The 22,616-nt window shown below is 46.9% G+C and overlaps 1 long non-coding RNA gene across 1 annotated transcript; it reads left to right on the plus strand.

The window, feature by feature from the left end:
* Window positions 1-7,020: 7,020 nt before the first annotated feature.
* LOC149121606 (uncharacterized) lies at window positions 7,021-20,630 on the plus strand. Its single transcript, XR_016223421.1, has 3 exons — window positions 7,021-7,651; window positions 14,834-14,884; window positions 17,616-20,630. It is a non-coding gene; the product is annotated as an uncharacterized LOC149121606 (long non-coding RNA).
* The last annotated feature ends 1,986 nt before the right edge of the window (window positions 20,631-22,616 follow it).

Here is a 22,616-nt window from a genome sequence, read left to right on the forward strand (position 1 = left end):
TGCCAGCATTGGAGGCAGTGGCATAACCCTCTGTGCCATGGAGTCAGCTCCTCCATAGATATTTGGAAATGCTGTTGGTAGCATTGAAAATGTAAAGTCTTAATTTTACAAGGGAAAGGGAAAGAAGTCTGTTCTAACTCTGGTCAGTTCCAGGGGCTGTTGGCTCACATAGAAGCTGTTTCTGAAAAGAGACACAGGAAGATGTGTGTGTCTGTGCCACAGTATTGGAGGTATCCGTGTGTTTGCACACTGACTCACATGTACAGATATTCCTTGTGCAGATGAGCATGATGCGGGGATTCCTCTGTGTCTGGGCCTTGTCTGGGGAGATGAAGAGAAGATATATTGGTGGGGGAACCACACAGCTGGAAACTGGGCTCTGAATCAGGCCCACCATGCACGGTGCTTCTTCCCCAGAGACCCTCACCTGTTCTGGGCGACTTGGCCTTGCAAAGCTCATCTTCCCAGGAAATATTGTAGCTGAAGGTTTTGCAGGTTTTTTTTTTTTTTTTTTTTTGCTTGGCTCAACTGCATTTTACCCAGCATGTGTGCAGACCAAAGTCAGCTGTGTGTAGATCCCAGGATGCCATCTGTGGGTTTTCCTGAATGACAGTGCTCTGCTGCTGCTGCCCACTGGGTCCTAAGGCCTGTGGTGGCTCTCATCTGAGCATCTGGAAGCCAGAAAGATGGCAGCTCAGCCACTGGGGCTTCCCTGTTTTTCTACCCCTGACTTTCTCCCCCCTCTCTCTTTTTCTATTTGCTGTTACTGCTGGTCTGGAAAGAGGAGGATTTTCCAGGAATATTCACTCCTTGATCCAAATTGCCAGTCAGCCTCTGTCCCTCTGGGAAGACTGCTTCTTGTGGGACATTGGCCATTGGCAGAGATGCTGCTGGACATGATGTGGGCACCTTTGAGGCAGCCAACTTGTGCTACCTTTGCAGTCCTTTGGCAGTGGAATGAATGCCTGCTTTAGCAAGTGTAAGTTCCTGTGGAATGTGGTGGAAGAGATGGCATCCAGAAATCCATCCATCCATCCCTATTTCTTTGCTTTCCTCCTTATGCCTCTCTGACCTCGGAATTATTTTCCAGGCTTTCTGTTGTTTCACACTTAACAGACTGCATGGGCTTCTGTTTTCACAACTCTCAGCCCTTGTCCACCTCAGGATATTTTTCGGTGAAGGACAGAGCTGTCATCTGTCTTCCATAAAGCATCCATCTTTCATTTCAAGCAGCTGTGTTTTCCTGGTGCTTATCTTGTAATAGACTGGAAAGCTGACTTCTCTTGGGATATAACAGGCTTGCACTTGAACACTGGACACAGTTGTCCTGTGTGACTGCCCCATATTTCATGTCTACAACTTACGAAACAGCTGTTCTCAAGATTTCCAAGTGCCTGTTTGGACTCTGGCTACGTTCACCCAGAGTGACAACTAAATATTTATTTGGCACTTGGAGACTTGGAGTGCTAAGCCCTATAATCTTCTACTCAAATTTGACCAGAAAATAATTGTGTTTTGAAACATTTGGGGGTCCGGTGCTGTGGCTTAGTGGGTAAAGCTGCTACCTGCAGTGCCAGAATCTCATATGGGTACTGGTTTGAGACCCAGCTGCTCCACTTCCATTCCAGCTCTGCTATGGCCTGGGAAAGCAGTGGAAGATGGCCCAAGCCCTTGGACCACTGCACCCTTGTGGAAGACCTTGAAAAAAATCCTGGCTCCTGCCTTCGGATTGGTGTTGCTCCAGTCATTTCGGCCAATTGGGGAAGTGAACCAGCGGATGGAAAACCTCTCTCTCAGTCTCCCCTTCTCTCTGTGTTTAACTCTTTCAAATAAATAAGGCCAGCCCTGTGGCTAAATAGGTTAATCCTCCGCCTTGCGGCGCCGCCACACCAGGTTCTACTCCTGGTCGGAGCGCCGGATTTTGTCCCAGTTGCTCCTCTTCCAGGCCAGCTCTCTGCTATGGCCAGGGAGTGCAGTGGAGGTTGGCCCAAGTACTTGGGCCCTCCACCCGCATGGCAGACCAGGAGAAGAACCTGGTTCCTGGCTTCAATCAGTGTGCTGCACTGGCGGCAGTGCGCCAGCTGTGGCGGCCATTGGAGTGAACCAACGGCAAAAGGAAGACCTTTCTCTCTGTCTCTCTCTCACTATCCACTCTGCCTGTCAAAAATGAAAAAAAAAATCAAATAAATAAATAAGTCTTAAAAAAAGAAAATAAACATTTGGTCTGTGGGTAGACAGGGCAGTTTGCTGCAAGCCTGGTGGTAATTTATGAGCTGATGTTGTTTTTACACCCCATATTAAAGATTTGCTTCATTTACTTTTCTTTCTTAAAAAAAAAAAGTTTATGTATTTCAAAATCAGAGTGAAAGAGGAAGAGGGAGTGATAGAGAAAGAGAGAACTTCCATCTATTGGTTCACTTCCCAGATAGATGTAATGGCCGGGGCTTTGCCAGGCCAAATCCAGGAGCTTCTTCCAGGTCTCGTGCATTGGTGGCTGGGGCCCAACAACATGGGCCATCTTTCACTTCTTTTCCAGGGCCATTGCATGGAGCCATATCAGAAGTGAAGCAGCCCTGTGGGATGCCAGCACTGCAGGCTGTGGCTTTTTCCACTATGCCACAATGCCAGCCCCATCACTTTATTTTCTTAAGCAAACTTCCTAAAGTTTTCTTTCCTCTCTTTTGGAATTTCTGTGCTTCCATCCTCTCTATAACCACCCTTTTCTCTCTTCTTTTTATCATGATGAGAAGAGTAGTAGAGACACTGCAGCTCTCTCCCTTGTCAGCATGGCTTCCTCAGGCTGTCTCCCTGAATTAGGAGCAGCTACTTCCTGTGTTCAGGCAGGAAACTGGTGGGTCACAGCACCCTCAGGATTTCTGCTTTGCTCTCCTCTGTGATGTATTTGAAAACCTCTGAATAGGGGGTGGCATTTGGTACTCTGAGATGTGTCTTTATAAATCAGGTGTCATGGAGGACCCTGTGTCTTAAGAATCAATTGAGCCCATCCAGGCCATGGGCAGCCTGGACTGAGCAGGGCCTGGCTGACATCAGGCAGATGGTGTTGGGGGTCGGGGGTAATTTCCAAGGGCTCTGGTCATGAAGCAGGGGTGGGGACACTAGTCTGAGCTTTTAGCAGATCTGCAGTTGCTGGGGAGATGGGGGCAGTGGCCAGGTCACCAGGCTCCACCTCTGGAGCAGAGCTGGAGCAGAAGCCCTTGGTGAAGGGTAAAGCGAATCCCCAGACGACATGGGCCATCCCTCTGTCCGGACTGCACGGACCTAGCCCTCTTCCTGCTCAGCCGCTCCTGGGTTCTCTGAGCCTCTTTCCTCCTCTGCCTCTCCAAGGGGGCCCAGGCTCCTGTGAGGAGCATGTTGTTTTCTGGTTGCTCACTCTCAACACAATCATGGGGACTCCTTTTCCTGCTGCTGGGTCTGTCCTGTCGGGATGAGGCAATGTTTGCACAGCTGAGGTGGGGCCTGGCAGGCGGAAGCAGTCCCTGATGGCTGCAGAGCCATCTGGCCCAGTGTGGCCTGACTCTGCTTACTGCTGGCAGACAGCTGGCTGCTCTGCCTGGAGAAGCTACTGGGTCACCGGGCTCTGCTCCTGCCCCTTTCAGCCACTGCCATGCAGAAGTGATCCCTGCTGCTGCCCGCTCAAAGCTGCCTGCCGACTTAGCTGAGCTGTGAAGCTGGACATGGATCATCTGTGGGAAGAAGCCTCAGGGATAGCAGGACCAGCCTGGCAGAGGCAAGGCCACAGAGGGGCTTCTTGTGCTCACTTGCCAAGGACATCCCCCCAGTCTCCACCCCTGATGAGGCTTGCAGGTGCTTTCAGAGTTGGTGAGCTCATCATCTCTTTGCAGGATGTAGCACTCATGAGTAAGTTCTATACTTAGTAACCAGAGTGGGAGGGTCCCTTCCACCTCTTTCAGGCTTCTCTGTGCCCCTGGGTCCATTTGCTGTCTTCTGGATGGAGGCTGGGAGACTGGGTCAGTAGCATGAACATGACCAGACCTGCAGTGGAGAACAGACTACAGGGCCATGTTGTGATAGGAACCGGTGGAAGGTGCAGGTGCCTGTGGGGGTGGGGGCCAGAGGGAAGTCATGTGGGGGCCTGAGAGCATAGGAAGGGTGAGGGGTGTGTGGTTGTGGGCATGGATGTGCAGACTCATGCACCAGGGCCTGGCTTTTAGTAGATCTGCTGTTGCTGGGGGAATGGGGGGCAGTACCCAGGTCACCAGGCTTTCCCTGGTGCACTGGGACTTAGCTTCTCCCTGGGCACCTGGGCAGTTGTACGGCCATCCATTCAGTCAAGAGGCATTTCCCTTTTCCTTTTCAAGGCCGTGAAGCACTTGGGGAGTGTTTCCCAAGCCCAGGCTTGCAGCTGGCAACGTGTCCATCCATGGGCCATTCAACACTCACCCCCACACGCAGGCCCACAGCAGGTGCTACAGTGCTCATTAGGGCCCCGGTGCTTTCTGGAACTCTTCCCATAGGCAGTTTTTCCAGGGATGCTTGTAGGTCAACCCTAGGTTGATGATTTGGAGGTATTTCTCTGAATCAAAATGCACACATTGTATCTAAACAGCAGAAGCTGCCCCATCTCCTCCCTTGCCATTTATAGTAATGTGGGAAAGGAGTGAGAGAGGCTCAAACTCCCTTTTCTGTGCTGTTCCAGCTGCTTCTCTCTTTATTATTATCCACACACCACGACTAGGCCTGGGTTTCCTCTGACTTCTTTTTCCTTTTATTTGATTCAGATGCAAGCTTGTATTAGAGAAACTGAGCCCCTGAGTCAGATGGACTAGGGATAGAGAACCCCCAATCTCAAGATACTTTCTTGTCCTGTAAATTTGTTTTGTCAGATGTTGTTTGAAATGAACAGTCTGCTAGAATTCGTGTGTCAGGGAGATTGGGGTGATATAGAATCAGGTTTGCTGTGTGATATTTGAGCAGTATTCAGGTACAAGGTCTTAGAGTCTCTGGTGTGTGTTTAGACTGTGAATTACACAGATACCTTCACTCTCTGGCCTAGGGGAGATGCATCAGCAGCCCCCACCCCCATGTGCATGTCCCAGGGCCATGGCAGGATGGTTATCTGTTCTCAGTGGAGGTGGAGTATGTGACTTGCAGGGGCCTCCTAGGTCAGGTGAGAAATAAACAGCAGGCCTGAGTTGGGGGAGTTCTGGACAGGGATTGATGGGAGGCAGAAGAAGCATAGCTGGGGAGAGGCCTTTGCATGTAGTCTGTGAGTATCCTTCTAGGGCTGAAGGAGGACTGTCCAATACCCTGAGTGCATAAATAAGCTCAATGTTTTCCTTGTCATAGGAAGGGAACCCCTGGGGCTTGGGAATGCCAGAGAAGGGTTCTGATTGCCAGGGAGTGTGGAGTAGGAGTGTGGGAGTGGGAAATGCTGATCGTCTGCCTGCTGACCTTGGACTGGAGTCTGCTACCTAACTCCACTTGTTTAAGTAGAGCTTGTGTTTGGAGTCTCACATTCATATGTGTGTAGCAGATGCAGGCAGATGCTACCTCAAGTCTGTCAGCTCTTTTAAGGCTGTCTTTTGATTTAAGGGAAGGAGTTCAGCTCACTGCTGGGGCAGGACCTCGCTGTCAGTCAAGGAGCACCCAGTTCTGCCTCTCCCTGTCCCCAGGACTTCCCATATAGGCTCACAAAGCTGTTTGGGAGGCAGAAGAGCAACACTGAACATGGGATTCAGGACTAAAGGCCACAATCACAGTGCAGAAGGAATTCTAGAAAAAGCCAAGGTGGGGTGAGAGGTGTCTAATAAGCATGGACAGCAGCCCAGACTCAGCAGGACTGAAGTTAGGGCCTAGACTTCAGCTTCCTTCTTGAGCCATAAATTAAATAACAACAACAAAAACAACAACAACAAACCACCAAAAACAAAGCAAAAAAGCAGCCATTGAATGACAAAAGTCACAATGCATGGGCTTCCTGTGTGAGTGGCCACCCCATGGGGCTTCATTCTGACTGGGCAGAAGTCAAAGGTGGTTTATGGTTAAAAGAACCTGGTCAAGTGCATTTAACTCTTTCCTGCCAGCAGAGATACTTCACAGCTGACTCCTGACTTCTCAGCCTGCTCTGGCAGCTTTTATTGTCCTTCTTTCTCTATTTGAAGACAGCACCTGCTGTGGAAGTGCTCAGTGCCCTCTCCATGACACAGCTATGGGAAGGCGAGTGAGTGGCTTCTAGGAGACCTTACCATGAAGTCTTGGACACAGCTGTTGATGTGGCTCATGGCCAGTGTGGACCTCACTCTCGTGATGACATGTACTGCCCCTAGAGCATTTTGTCCTTCTCTGATGATGGGGAGTGTCCCATGGAGTCTGTATCGCGGTGATCCTGTGAGCTGCAGTTGTGCCCCTGTGAGCTGCTGCTACTACAGAGCTGTAGCCCTGCCTCAGCTTAGGGGTTGATTGCTGACAGTCGAGAAACTGTGGCAGTTGTTGTCATAGACAGAGTGTGACACACTCTCTCATCAATTTAAGCATCCAGCCAGATGTACTGCGTGTCCACCATGTTCCAGGTGCCAGACCAGGCACTGAGGACAGGATGCTGAGCAAGGCAGCTTATGCTTCCTGCTTGTTATACCTTAAACTCTAGTTAATAATTGCAGGGACTTCTGGAAAGTGTTCTAATCTGAAAAGTATAAAATGCCCTGTGTCGCTCCCCCTCTTCGTGGAGGAGCAACACTGAACCCTGCGCTGTTCTTTTCATCTGCTCGGCCCTCCCCGGGTTTGCTGCTGGTTCTTCCCGGGTTGGCTACTGTCCCTTCCACCTCCGTGGAAGGGCGGTTCCCCCTGGCCACATTCCCCACTTCCGCAGGGGTGCGGCACACCGCTGGCCGGCTTTCTCGGGGGCTGCACAGGTGTTCCTTCAGCTAGATGTTCCCCTTAGATGTTCCTGGTGCATGCCGTCTCTCTCCTCCTTTATAGTCCTGCTCCGCCAATCCCAACTCGGCTGCCCACACGCCGAGTACGCTGCTCTCCAATCAGGAGCAGGTCCTACAGTTTATTGGTTGAACTGGAGGCAGCTGTGCGGAAGCTGTTTACTTCTCTCCCAGCGCCATATTGTGGGAGAGCAGATGCATAGAATAAGTCTTAATTCCAGTAACTCAGTCTAGTCCGGTTTGCTCCCCACAGCCCTGGATTCCAAGGTCTGAGCATCCAGTCTTGTCTAAGAGTCAAGGATAACTTTCTGGAAGAAGTGACATTTGTGCTGATGCCTGAACATCAAGAAGAAGTAATTTATTCTAAGGAGCTGTGCCTGGCAGCTTACTTTTTTTTGGGACAGTGTACAGCATCTCATTGGAAGAAAGAACTCCAGTGCTGCCAGGGTTTGCTTATGAGAAAGCGAGAATCAGATTCTCCCTGCCAGGACTGCAAGCTGACCTCATCTCCCTGCAGTACTTCTTCATCCAACAGCCAGGCCTGGTTGAGAATGTCCACTTGGAGCTCGTGTGGTTCTGAGGCCTGACATCACAGACGATCTTGCTTTTCAAGTAACTTTGCAAAGAGAAATCACTATCAAATACTTCCTGATGATGTGTGATCGCTTCACCACCCAAAGACCCCAAGAGTATTCAGAACCATGCCCAGCGCAGAGGAGATACTCATGAAATATTCGGTGAGCAAAGGAGGACATTGTCTTACTGCTGTTTATTGGGAGGCAGATTAGGAGTCCTGATTAAACTGGAGTTAATGCTCAGCTCTATATTTTGTCCTCTGCATGGTTGGTCACTTGGCCATAAGCTGAAGCCCCATTGTCCTTTGGATTCTTGGCAGAGTTCTTTGGTTTCCCATTATAGGTGCATTGCTTGGCCTTGGCTTTCCTGAGGGAGGCTAGGTCAAAAGAAGGGGTCCTGCTTCTTCCTGGGAGCCTGGTGGTCATGGTGGGTAGCTAAGATGTTTATATGAAGCAGAAATGGTCATGGAAAACCACAGACAGGAAGGGCTTGAACATGTCCTGGGCAGGCATCATCCTGTGATGTCAGGACTGCTGGCTTCAAGTCATGTGTGGTGGTGGTGGAGAGGGGGTGGAGAGTGTGGGGATCATCCTGTGTAATGCAGATTCCCAGGGCCTGCACTCCTCCTGCTGAGCAGAGCCACAGGGAATGCTGCCCAGAGTTCTTTGTCTTTAGCAGGCAGCCTCCCGAGGTGATGCTTTTGTCCTTTGTGGATTCTGGGTCCCTCTTCTAGGGGGACAGCATCAGAGGGAATGAATGTTTTACAGAGGAGTTTGACCCTGAGGGACTGGGAGTTAGGGTTAGGAGGGAGGAGAGACAGAGGATGCCATTCTGCAGAGCAGCAGGGGAGACTGGAAACACAGGTCTGCTCACAGCAGTGCCTTTCTTGCCCAATCCTGTAGAGAATCTGCCCAGCTGCTTTGTGTCCCCCTGGTGCCCTTGGATCCTTCCTGGGGAGTTCCCTTTCCTTCCCAAGTTGCTGACCAGCTGATGCTGCATGCTCCAGCTGCCCCTTCTCTGCAATTTTGTAATTAGGAGGTGGCCCAGGGGAGGGGCTTGGGGTGCTTAGCCTGATGTGGGGGAGCCTGGGCATGTTTTGGTATGGCTTGGGCTCCCACCAGCTCATCTCACTGCTAAACACTGCCAGGAGGGGCTGGAGGGGTGTTTTGTTTGTATTTAAATCAGCACTCCCTTTCTCTTTGCCAGCTATCAAGTTTTGAAATCCTAATTTGTAAAGAAATAAGTGCTGGAGGGTGGGAAGTGGCAGATTAGTCAGGGGCACATGCAGATTGGCATTCTGCTTCAAGTTCTGCCCCTTCCTGGGGGCAGTGCTGGTGGCTGTGAGGTTAAATGACCTACAGAAAGGGCTCAGGGTGAGGTCTGGTGGCTTTAGATACCTGACCACTAGGGTGTGCCTTCCTCAAACTTGTTTCTAGACTTCTGTGTGGCATTTACTCCTTATGTAATTTCCTACCTCCCTTTAAAAGGCTCATCTCATTTCACTGTAATTATTTGCTTCATTGTTTATCTCCTCTAAGTGTATGTCTGTCTCCTTTGTGACAGTATCCAGTGTATCAATTCATGTTGTGCTTGGCTCAAGAGATAGTGGTTGTGAGAGTAAATGAACCTCTTGGCTGAGAAGCAATGTCTGGCTTCAGCCCATTTGATAGAGTGTGAAGGACCCCTCAGTATTGAGGGCTCTAATCATGGTTGGGGTACCAAATTCTGTCCTGGTTGCTCCTCTTCCAGTCCAGCTCTCTGCTATGGCCCAGGAAGGCAGTGGAGGATGGCCCAAGTGCTTGGGCCCTGTACCCACATGGGAGACCAGGAGGAAGCACCTGGCTCCTGGCTTCAGATAGGCACAGCGCGTCGGCTGTAGCAGCAACTTGGGGAGTGAACCAATGGAAAAAGGAAGACCTTTCTCTCTGTCTCTCTCACTGTCTAACTCTGTGGCAATAAATAAATAATAAAAAAATTTAAAAAAATGAGAGTAAGCGGATAATCCTTGCCCTGCCTTGCAGGGTGGCTGAGATGGAGAAGGTCACACAGGTGTGCTTTGTAGTCTAAAAGTAACTAAATAAATATGGCACATATGCACTGTATGCAGGGATATGGATACACACAGAAATGCTTGTTTAAAGAACAGCACAATATTAGGGGACTGAATTGGCTTATAAAATACCCACGTGTACAACTTGGAGGTAGAACTCTTAGATGCAGTTCTTGTTTTTCTTATTTTTCAGTTAATTATTCAGAGAGGCAGAGTTATAGACAGAGAGATGGGGAGACAGAGAGGTCTTCCATCTGCTCATTCACGTCCCAAATGGCTGCAACGGCCAAAGTTTGGCTGATCTGAAGCCAGGAGCCAGGAGCTTCTTCTGTGCCTCCCACATGGGTGCAGGGGCCCAAGCCTTTGGACCATCTTCCACTGCTTTCCCAGGCTGGTAGCAGTCTTTGTGATAGAGGAATTGCAAACAGGCTGTGTGATAACATAACACTTGTTGATGAAGGTAGGCGGAAGTGAGGGCCTCACACTCACACTTGGGAGGCATATAATATGGTAGAGTCTCTTTGGAGGATAACCTGGCAGATGTCTCCACAAATTTGAAATGAAAATTTCCTTTGGTGGGGTTCAACTGCAGAAACCTTTACAAACTGAATCAGAGGGGCTAGTGCTGTGGCATAGCAGGTCAAGCCACAGCCTGCAGTGCTGGTGTCCCATGTGGGTACTGGTTCAAGTCCCAGCTGCTCCACTTCTGATCCAGCTCTCTGCTCTGGCCTGGGAAAGTAATGGAGAATGGCCCAGGTCCTTGGGCCCCTGCACCCACATGGGAGACCTGGAGGGAGCTCCTGGCTCCAGATTGGCTTAGCTCTGGCCATTGTGGCCAATTGGGGAGTGAACCAGTGGATGGAGGACCTCTCTCTCTCTGCCTCTCCTTCTCTCTCTGTAACTCTGACTTTACTGTAAATAAATAAATCTTTAAAAAAAACTGAATCAAATCAATTTTGTAAGCAAAATCAGATACTTTCCCAGCAATTGTGACTATACTCCCCAAAAGTGTGAAGCAAGATTTTTAATTAGGGTTTCTTCTTTTCTCAGCATTATCTACTAAATTAACCACACAGTAAATCATTGTGGGTTTTTCTGATCTTTGACCACCACTTGTAATAACTAAGAGTTTAAATTTATCATCGGGCATGTCTTTTTCAACACATGAACTGATATTACCAGTTCAGTGAACATGGGGGCCACCTTTATAGGGGTTAAATAAAGTTTAATATTATAATTATACAGATCTCCTTAATATCTTCACAACTTCCAAGGCACATAAGTAATATTGTGGGTCATTTATAGGAGATGTTTGATTGAGTTTGTTTTTCTTTGTGAACTAACATGTAATTACTGTGTGGACATTAGAAACACAATTCTCAGAGCATGCAGCTTTAAAGTTTTTGGCATGACAGGCTGAATAACTATGTGGACCAGGGTGCTGGTTCTGTCCTGGTGGCTCCTCTTCCAGTCCAGCTCTCTGCTGTGGCCCAGGAAGGCAGGGGAGGATGGCCTAAGTGCTTGGGCGCTGCACCTGCATGGGAGACTAGGAGGAAGAACCTGGCTCCTGGCTTTGGATCAGCACAGTGCTCTGGCTGTAGCGGCCATTTGCTGAATTAACCAAAGGAAGGAAACCTTTCTCTCTCTCTCTCTCTCTCTCTCTCTCTCTCTCTCTCACTGTCTAACTCTGCCTGTCAAAAAAAACTATGTGGACCTTCATTCTAGAAATGATAGAAATTATTTTAAAAAGACTTATTCATTTATGTATTTGAAAGGCAAAGTGACAACGAGAGAAGGAAATATAGAAAGATCCTCCATCCTGCACTTCACTCGCCCAATGTCCTAGGCTTGGGTGGGTCAAAGCCAGAGCCCAGAATTCCATTTGGGTCTCCCATGCAGGTGGCAAGGGCCATGCACTTGGGGCCATCCTTTGCTGCCATCCCAAGTGTATTATCAGGAAACTGCATCAGAAGCATAATGACTGGGCCTGGAACCAGCACTGTGAAACAGGACGCAAGCCTTGGAAATGGTGGTTCAACCTGCTGTGTCACAGTGCTAACCCTGGTCAAAATTATGGTAAAACAAAAGTAAAGTCTCTAGACATGGTCCTAAAGTTGCAGCAAATTAAGAAATATTTACTGAAGAAAATTTAGTGTTTGTTGAAAGCAGGGAGAATCAGTGCCATTTGAATGCAGAGCTGTTTCCTCTCTCCCCTCTCAGAAAACTCCACTCCATACCTGTGGAATGAGAACACTGGGCTCCCTCTCCTGTTAGCTGATGGCTGGGTTCTGTTTCCAGAACTGTGCTCTGAGTGGGGACAGCTGAAAGACTGGAAGCTCAAAACCGAGCTTCCTGCATTTACAGTATTGTCATTCAAGGGCAATGGCAGGATTAGAGAAGAATCAGGATTTTAAGCAGGGTAAATCATGTGTTGGGCACAGAGAAGGAAGCCCACATCAATCCTGATCTTCCCCATTTGGAGAGGAGCAGCAGTAGCAGTGGGAACTCCATGCAACCCTGTGCTGACCTTGTTTTGTCTATAGCAGCATGCAGATCCAGCTCTCAGATTTGTGAAGATGTGTCAGATGGGCAGATGGCTAAAGGAACAGATGGATTTTCAGGAGTTCCTAGCTGAGTAATTATCAGAGTTGGAATTTTGTATTTCCACAAAGAGTTTGAAATGCACCTGACTTGAGACCCACTATTTTATTCCAATATGTGCACTAGTAGAGTTTTCCCAATTGTGTAATATGATCCATTGATGCATCGCTGATGATTTCACTACATGAGAGCAAGCATCTTTATAAAGGGTTAGACATGAGTAGCCCTAAGAACCTTGTTTATTTGTTTCAGTGTCTTAAAGTAGAATAGAGTCATTGTTCCTATCCTCGTGTTTTAAGCAAGCATCCATATGAAGTAACAGTGGTTCTATAACTACAATATAACTACCAGAACTTAAAATAAAAGTAGTGACAATTATCATCAAGTCTTGTGCTCACATTTGATTTTCTCCATTCCTCATATGTTTCTTTGAAACATGAGTTTGCTAAGCTAAGATTCATCAGAATTTGACTTGGATAGCACAGGGTTGCAGGTGAATTCTGATACATCATGTATGCTGTCCAGACAGCAGGACTGAGTACCCAGGAAATAGACGAATCATTCTTATTTCCTGATAGGAGGAGTGCTGAGGCTGTGGGAAATGTGTTTTCCCATGCCATGGCGCCACTGGCACAAAACCATGTGAGAAGATTTTTCAGGATCATTCAGAGCATTGGCCATTCTGCTCTCTCTTTTCCAAGAAATTTCAGGCTTTGTGGCCCCCAATGCTGCTTGATGGATTAAATGGATTCTGTATCCCTGAAGGTTGATCCCAGAGAAAAGGTGATCGTACAGGCCACAGGGATGCCCTGGGAAGTGGGACATGCATTCTCCACTGTGTGGAGCAGAAACATCCATGATACCCAGGCGGCTGAGCCCTGATATTGAGGTGTTAGCCATAAGCCTCAGTCTGTGTGGGAGCCACAGTGGCACTGGATCCTCTGAATGGGAATCAGGAAAGGGGTTCTGTGGGCTGTGCTTCAAGAGATTCCCATGTCAGTGGCTGAGATTGTGGTATAGCAGTTAAGCTAAATGACTCTGTGTGCTTACACATGTTCAGAAGCTGATTACAGAAGCTCCATGAATGTGGTCGATGCAAGATTGCAGTGGGGCAAGGGGACTGTGCAGACCACATGAGCAGGAAAGTGTGCAGTATGAGTGGTTCAAGCTCAGCCACTGAAGGATCCTGTTACTGACCTGTATAACATTGGTTTATCCATTTGAAGCATGAGGGCATTCAAAATACCAGTAAAATATCTCCCAAATCCTGATCCAAATCACTGTGAAGTGTGTGCAAGATCTATTACTATGGGGCAGTTTGGTTTGTGGAGTCTTTGTGGTGTCTCACCAACAAGTAAAAGGTCTGTCCATTTCTGTGATGTGTGGCCTGCCTAGTACCTTCCTTGAGTCCATAGAAGTCTATACACAGTGTGGTTTTCATGAGCAGTGGGTTTATGGTGTAAATTAGGGTTCTGGATGAAGATCCTATTTCCTCTCTAACAAAGTGGTTCATGCTGAATGAAGGAGTGGACTCCATCAGTTGGAATCCACATGAAAGGACACCCCTCTGATGCATACCCTCTCCCTAGAGCTTCATGGACTAGGCAAGGGAATCTTAGAATGGCTAAGGCCCAAGCAGTTGTTGATCCTTCTGCCCAGAGTGAGCAAGATTTTAGCGATGCTCTCTTATGTTAACTGTAAGCAAAAACTGGGTGATGTTTCAAATTTCACATGAACTTTGAGAAGGATGACACAGGTGACTAGAGAAACATACTCCCGAAATGTCCATAACAACGCTCACTACAGACTGAAATAAAGAGGCATATACTACATCTGGGTTTTCCCTTTGGGATGGCAAGAACCCAAGTTCTTATCCTCCCAGGCACATTAGCAGGAAGTTGCATTGCAGGTATAGAATAGCCAGGACATAATCCAAGATCTTTGATCTGGGATGCGATTCGTCCCAAGAAGCAGCTTAATCTGCTTCACCACAATACCCATCCCTCCTTTGGTTATTTTCTGTAGTTCTTGCTTGCACCCACATCTTCCATCAAGCAAGTCCCAGGTTTCATCACCAGATGACTGTCTGATAAGGCAAATTCCAGCAGGTACCTACTTTTCAAAGTATGTTAGTATTGTAGTCACTGATGTCCCATGGAATAAAGGAAGTGAAATGGCAAAGGCAAGGATTATTGTGTTGAAGGAGTCTGTGAAGGCTTGGGTCCTGGAAGGTGTGTCATTTGGACCAAGTACCAGAAAAATGCACTGCAATGATGTCCTACAGTGTGTCCATTTTTTCTATATAGTTGTGGGGAGAAAAATCTAAATGACAAGGTGCATAAATTCTATGGATTTGGATTTGTAGGGATACAACCACAAGAGGTGTTCTATAAACAGTAACATGGAGCCCTGCATTGTGCATCTGTATCAATTAGAAATGCTTAACACTGACCAAGCATTTATTAATGTAGGTTTTAGTGACAGCATTATATTTCTTTCCATGGTGTACTGAAAATGATTTGAACAATAATCTTTAAAAATATAAATTAGTTCTCTTCAGCTCATTGCTTTTATTTCTCAGCTCATTCTGTATTCCTTGTTCAACACAGTATGATCTTGCTTAGTGCAGTAGAATGTAAGAGCAAGCCAGATCAGCTCACTCACAACTCCCTCCATTCACCTTCCTTTACAGATGCGGTTCTAGAGACCTCTACATGTCTCTGAGATAATGAAGACATCGCCAGTAAGTTCTTTATTAACTTATTCCTCCATTGTTTTATGTTGTATTTTAGGAGCTTTAAGAGGTTGTGATAATTAAAATGGAAATGTAAAAGTAATTAAAACTCACTGTTACAGAATATACATAAACAAGATATAGTTATGTTTACAACACACTAGAACCATGTATTCTAATTGCAAATTGCCCTCTGGTTTTTCTGATTACATAACAAAAAGACTATTCATTACATAATTCAAGCTGAAACTTAGAGCACTCTTGTGGGATGTAAAACCTGAAATAGTCTTTTTTGGTCCTGTAGGTGATATAGTGGACAGTGGTTTTCTTAAAGAACTCTCTTATACATTTCTTTCAGCCATGTTGGAGCTAGTGTAAATTTATATATTTGGGCCAATCATTCTATTCTTCATTTGGAGTTTAACCTACTCAAAATTGTCAAAATTCATTTCTTCAAGTACTTACCAAGAATATATGGTCAAAGCCTATATATATATTTGAGAGGTTGACAGAGAGAGGGGGAGATCAAGACAGAAAAAAAAGAGACAGAACTCAATTGACTCAGTTCTGAAATACCCAGTGCAGCCAGGACTGGCCTAAGGCTACAGCTGAGAGGCAGGAATGTAGTCCTTACCCACCTTGCTCAGTTACTTGAGTTATCACTACTGCCTCACAGCATCTGCATTAGCAGGCTGCTGGAATCAGGAATCAGGGTTGGGAATCAAACCACGGCACTCTGAATTTGGATTAGGGTTTCTCAGCTGACATCATAGACACTAGTCTAAATGCCTACCCTCTTCTTTAATTTTTTTTCTGCAATATTTGAAACCAATGTAAGTGATCTGCTCCTGAAATTTTTGTTTCATTTTTCTTTCTAACATGACCTCACTGGTGATTTCTCATCTTTCTCTTTGAACTCTTCTATTTTCTTCTCCTTAACAACACTCATCCAGGAATCCATGTGGTCTCCCAGTCAACACACATTCTGATTTACCTTGTGAGTTCTTCTCTCACTCATAGATTATTTGGAATTACATTTCTTCATGTTTAAATATTGGAGATTCTTCTGGTTTTCTTTTTTTCTTATTGACTTCTACCTTGAAAGTAGAGGAGGAAAACCAAAAGTCCATATCTGCAGATGACATGATTAGACCCTCAGAAACAGCTCCACAGCCCATCAAAAACCTGTGACAACGGATGAACTATTGCAGGAGGAGGTAGGTCAGGTAGTCCATACCTAAGGTGGACTCGGGCTGCTCCACCCACGCTGACAGACCCCGGACTGGAATTTCATCCTACCCACCATTTTCACACCTGATCCCGCTTCCCAAATGAGAAGGAGTAGGCCTTCTTCCGGGCCGAGGCTGGCGGCCACTTCTCGCAGATTCCGAGGCGTGAGGAACCCGTTGCAGCTGTGTGCAGCCACAAGCCATGGGCTCAGGGCTCTTCTCTGAGCTCACAGTAACTGTTGCCAAGCAACGCCTAATACACAAGTGTGCAGGCGTGCCTTGCTCTGGAGCTCTGAGGGCTGCACATGCGCACAGAAGCCTGGTGGCCAGAAGTGCTCAGTGTGCATGTGCAGGGGGAATCAGAGCATTTGGGTTGCTTTCCAAGATCAGTGGGACTTGACTAAGCCTTGGCGATGTTTTGGAAAAGCAGTCCCTGCAATCCGGCATGACTAAGCTGGCGCAGGGTGTCAGGCGCTGAAGGCCTCATGCAGAGTCAACTCCCTGGAAACCCCTCTCCCAGAATCAACTGATCCCAAAGTGGATTCCCCCTCCAGATCCCCCGGGGTCCTAGTCGGTTTCCATGGGAATGCAAGAAAGGAAGCCATGAATTCACACACACACACATAGTACACATACCACAGAGGGAGTCACACATTTAATTTCTAGAAACGGTTTCTACTGCTGATACACTACTAAACCAAACTTTTGTTCCTGTCTACCTTTCATTTCACATTGGGACAATGATTGTTCAAACTCTAACCAGTGATAGTCAGTTCCTCAGAGTCCTGGGTTGATAACATTCTCCTCCTCTTCTCCTAACCCTCATCTGGATGTCATGTCTATAAAATGTTGCTACTGATCCATTCGTGATAACATTGATTCCTGTGAATGTGAAATCGATGCACACACCTATCCTCTATTCATGAATATATTCCAATACAGAAAAGCAGTCCCAAGAAAGACTTCCAGAAGTATAAAGCAGTTAAAGAAGCAGAAGTTGCAGCAGGCATGAAGGTGCAGCAGGTGAAGCTGCCAAGAGAGACAATGGCATCCATATACAAGTTCCATTGGGAGTCCTGGAGACTCTGTGTCTAATCCAACTTCTTGATAATGCACATGAGAATGAGGTGGATCCTTATCCTAGTCCATGAGTCCCTGCCACCGCCACCCAATTTGGAGACCTGGATAGAGCTCCAGGATTCAGGATCCTGCCTGGCCCAGCCCAAGTTCTTGAAGGAATCTGAGAGAGGGAACCTCAGATGTGAGATCTCTCATTCACTCCTCCATTGAAGCAAATACATGTCTGAGAAAATGAGAAAAATGTTACAAAGAATAATTTCTAAGAATAATATAAAAAAGCAATGAACATCCTATTGGGATCTGCCCACTCTAGTTTTTTGATCCTTTAAGCATAGAGAAAAAATGTATAGATATCTTATGAATTGCACCCAGATTATCTTTGCAGGTTTAATCAACTGAAGTCAATTTATCATTCTTTCCTTTTCTCACAGACAATTTTCATGAACGTCCACATTTTCCCAATGACTGCTTTGGCCACTCGTTGCCATAATAGGGCAATAATACGACTGCAGGAAGCATTGTTTTGATTCACTCGTTTACCCACTCACTCAGGAAAGCAACACTTCCCGGGACTATCAAGTCACAGTCACAATCCTGAGAGAAGCCAAAAGGATGAAAGCTTGATTTTACCCTATATTCATGTAGAGGAACAGATGGAGGAAAAGTAGAAGAGCAAAGTCATCTGTCAGTACCCCTCAGACCTGGAACCAAAGATATCAACTCCCACCACTCTTATTTCATGAAGTATTGGAAGCCTCATCAAGAGCAGTCAGAAAAAGAGAAAGGCAGCAGGAGTCAGACATAGGGCTGTCACTCAGAGGGGGGCAGGACAAAGAAGGGCTGTCACTCTCCGGGATCAGGACAAAGTAGGGTGGTCACTCCCAGAGGGGTGGAACAAAGCAGTACTGTCAATCCCAGGTGTTGGGAAAAAGCAGGGCTGCCAAGCCCAGAGGGGCGGGACAAAGCAAGACTGCCACAGCCATAGGGCCAGGACAAAGCAGGGCTGTCACTCTGAGAGGGGCTGGACAAAGCAGGGCTGTCACTACCAGGGGTGGGACAAAGCAGTGCTGACACTTCCAGAGGGGTGGAATGAAGCAGTCCTGTAAATCCCAGGCATGGGGAAAAGCGGGGCTGCCAAGCCCAGGGGGGCGGTACAAAGTAGGGCTGCAAGAGTCCAGAGGGGCAGGACAAAGCAAGACTGCCACAGCCATAGGGCCCAAACAAAGCAGGGCTGTCACTCCCAGGTGGCAGGACAAAGCAGGGTTGTAACTCCCAGGGGGCGGTACAAAGCTGGGCTGTCACTCCTAGAGGGCCAGGACAAAGTAGGGCTCTCACTCCCAAAGGGGCGGCATAAAGCAGCAATGTCATTCCCAGGGGTCAGGACAAAGCAGGGCTGTCACACCAAGAGGGGCATAACAAAGTATTACTGTCAATCCCAGGGGGTGGTACAAAGCAGGGCTGTCACTCCCTGAGGGGCAGGACAAAGCAGGGCTGTCACTCTCAGGGAGCAGGACAAGGCAGGGCTGTCAGTCCCAGGGGGCAGGGCAAAGCAGGGTTGTCACACCAAGAGGGGCGGGACAAAGCAGGGCTATCACACCAAGAGGGGCAGGACAAAGCAAGGCTGTCACTCCCTGAGGGGTTGGACAAAGCAGGGCTGCCAATATCAGGAAGCAGGACAAAGCAGGGCTGTCATTCCCAGGGGTCAGTACAAAGCAGGGATGTCACTCCCACAGGGGTGGGATAAAGCAAGGCTGTCACATCCAGGGGCTGGGAAAAAGCAAGCCTGTCACTTCTGGAGGGGCAGGACAAAGCAGGCTGCCATGCCCAGAGGGGCAGGACAAAGCAAGTCTTCCACAGCCATAGGACTGGGACAAAGCAGGGCTGTCAGTCCCAGGGGGTGGTACAAAGCAGGGATGCCACACCCAGAGGGGCAGGACAAAGCAAGACTGCCACTGCCAGAGGGCCTGGACAAACCAGGTCTGTCACTCTGACAGGGGCGGGACAAAGCAAGGCTGTCAGTCCCTGGTATGTGTAACTGCTCCAGTCTGTAAAGATGGAAGAATTTAACAGCCAGATTTATCTAAATCTTAGGGGAGTATAGTTAACATTAAAAAAGGAAGAAGAAGAAAAAGCAGAGCCAGGGCCATGGCATAGTAAGCTAATCTTCTACCTGCAGCACCAGCATCCCAATATGTGTGCAGTTCATATCCCAGCTGCTGCACTTCTAATCCAGTCTCTGTTATGGCATGTGTAAGCAGTGGAAGATGGTCCAAGTGCTTGGACCTCTGCACCCATATGAAGACCAAGAAGAAGCTCCTGGATCCTGCCTTTGGATCAGCTAAGCTCCAGACATTGTGGCCACTGGGGAATGAACAAGGAGACAGAAGACATTTCTCTCTGTCTCTCCCTCTGTCTATAAGTCTGCCTCTCAAGTAAATAAATAAAATCTTAAGTAAGATTTGTTACTCTCCTCCTATTGAATCCACTCTCACCTTTTGTAACACTGGATAGCAATCTTTAGTAATATTCATGAAGCACCTGACTCTCCCGTGTCTTTGGTCCCCTCTTCTTAACCATAGTACTCATTACTGAAGCTCAGGGCCCTAATATCAGTACCTGATATATTATTACAGCTCTGAGTCACCCAAATCATTCAAAACAACATGCAACACTGACCTTCACCTGTAGATGGAGCTCTGAAGGTCAAAAGAGAGAAGGGAGCAAAACCTGTGGACACATTTTGGGTGGCAATGGTTCACATTAAAGCTCAGGGGAAATGTCTAAGACTCTCCTCAGCCCTATTACCAATCACTCACCACTGGCTTTCCTATCTTGATCTGATAACCTCTTCACAGCTGTGGGCAGCCACAGGCAGTCACTCCCTTTGTTTACACTTAACCATATGGATGGAGACTTCCTGGCACAGACAATTAGACTAAGGAGATTCTGGGAAGAGGCAGGAAGAACCTTATCTCACTGCTAAGCCTCTTACAAGAGATGATATAGATAATCAGTCACACCTGAAACCTGCATTTATCACCTAAGTGTAATCAATAATTAAGAACCTTATCTGGAACTCTTTGTAACCTTAAAAGCCTTTTTGATATGTAAATCTTTTGTGCTCCTTCTTGTAAACAACTGGTCATGTTTAAATACTACTGGATTTGTTGAATAAACAAACAAAAAAAGCCTTGTTCAGGACTTGTCTTGGCTCCATTCTTTGTGTCCTTGTCCCTGCATTCCCACTCTCTGTTTCAGGAAACCTGGTTCTTTGTGCTGCAGGCCTGCACACACAGCGTCTTCCCTTCTCCAAATGTGAAAGCAATGTCCACCAGAGCAGAGTTTGCTCAGGACATTCTGGAAATTTCTCAACCCCCTATACTATAAGATAGCACTTTGGGAGACCGAACAAGGCCTAAAGATGTCAAGTAAACACAGTCTTAGGACTTTTCTTTTGCCAGCTCCAGACACACACTCCCATAGAGGCCCTGAATGACTGTAGGACTTTTTAAATGCAGCAAGGAAAAGAAAACACAAATGCGGTAGTAATAGGAACATTGAAAAAAGTCTAGAAAAGTTTTCTGAATGTGTGAAAAAGTTATTTTCTCTTTACATTTTTGTTTGAAATTTGCATGATGTCTAATCCTCAGAGGCCTAACCAAAGTTTTAGTTATAAATAATGCAAGTTTCCTAAAATAGAAACAAATAAAGGTAAGGCAGAAAGTTTGTCTTTCCTCCTTTTAAATCCAGCTCCTAAATTTCTCACTACTTTAGTCTTTAAATAAAAACCTCACTGCTCAGAACAGAAGTGGCCTCATTCCAACAAACACAAAGGCTTGTCTCTGAATGGCTGCCAGCTGGCACCTGGATACTCCCATCCAAGGTAGAGGAGATAACACCCAGTGAAGTCCACAGAATGCTTCAAAGGCAAACAGCCCACTACCACATGCATGGAATGGACAATGCCAAGTGTCACTTTTTTTTTTCCAGCTTTCTTCTTTCTCATTGAATTAGCCACACTCACCTACATCTTGATAAAGCTATGTGCTAATGTAGGTCTTCAAAGTACCTGAATTTCTAGTGAGAGCTCATGGTGATTCAGTAGTGGTAAGGCTGAAAGCTATGTTAAATTGTTTCTGGGTCCTACAGAAGCACAGCACTTGTTTATCCCACTGTGTTATAGCTCTCTAAAAATACAGCCAAAATCCCTTTGCCTGGGTGGGCAAAGGTTGCCTTGTGTTTCACTCTTGAATCCCTAGGAGAGACAAAAGGGCCACATCCCTTTGGAAAACAGAAAGCAAATTAACTCTCAACATCACCCTCTTTTGAAGGTTAGCTGAGATGGGAGACACTAATATTCTCAGAATTCTCATTCAAGGTGTGATGTAAAGTCCCTTAGTGCCTCAAACTCTTCCCTACTCTCATCAGCTTAGGTCATATATAAGGCCTTTTGAAAGACTTAACCTTAGGCTAGTGCTATGGCATAGCAAGTAAAGCTATTGCCAGCAGCTCTGGCAACCCTATGGGCTCTGGTGGGAGTCCCAGATGATCAATTTATGATCCAGATCCCTGCTGATATGCCTGGGAAAACAGTGGAGGGTGATCCAAGTTCTTGAATCTCTGAATCCAAGTAGGAGATCCAGAAGAAACCCCTGGCTTTGGATCAGCCCACCTCTGGCCATTGCAGCCGTTTGGGGAGTAAACCCGTGGATGGAAGTTCTCTCTCTCTCTCTCTCTGCCTTTCAAATAAAATAAATAAATCTTTTAATTTTTGACAGGCTGAGTGGACAGTGAGAGGCAGAGACAGAGTAAAAGCTCTTTCTTTTGCCGTTGGTTCATGCTCCAATGGCTGCCACGGCCGGCGCGCTGTGGCCAGTGCACCACACTGATCCGATGGTAGGAGCAAGGTACTTATCCTGGTCTCCCATGGGGTGCAGGGCCCAAGTACTTGGGCCATCCAACACTACACTCCCTGGACACAGCAGAGAGCAGGCCTGGGAGAGGGGCAACCGGGACAGAATCCGGCGCCCCGACCAGGACTAGAACCCGGTGTGCCGTCACCCCAAGGTGGAGGATTATCCTAGTGAGCCACAGTGCCGGCCAAATAAATAAATCCTTTTAAAGGAAAACCTTTTGGAATCTGTAGACAGTATATATATATATATATATAGTATATACAATCAACTAGACTGACAAATCCAAACAAAAATTAACCATCGTCATTAAGAAATGCTTCCAGGTTTGAATGCTGACTTTGTCATGCTTAGCAATAGCATCTTGGGTAATCTCTGTTCCTCTTCATCTGGAAAATGATAACAATAGTTATATCTAGTGCTTAAGCAAAAATGAAATGGGACAACACATTTAGAATGCTGATAGTCATGTCTGGCATATAATGACTCATTAAATACTGGTTAACCACTATTACTATT

Source organism: Oryctolagus cuniculus, chromosome 16, assembly GCF_051225735.1.
Source record: "Oryctolagus cuniculus isolate XC-2025 breed Fujian yellow rabbit chromosome 16, ASM5122573v1, whole genome shotgun sequence".
Classification (NCBI taxonomy): domain Eukaryota; kingdom Metazoa; phylum Chordata; class Mammalia; order Lagomorpha; family Leporidae; genus Oryctolagus; species Oryctolagus cuniculus.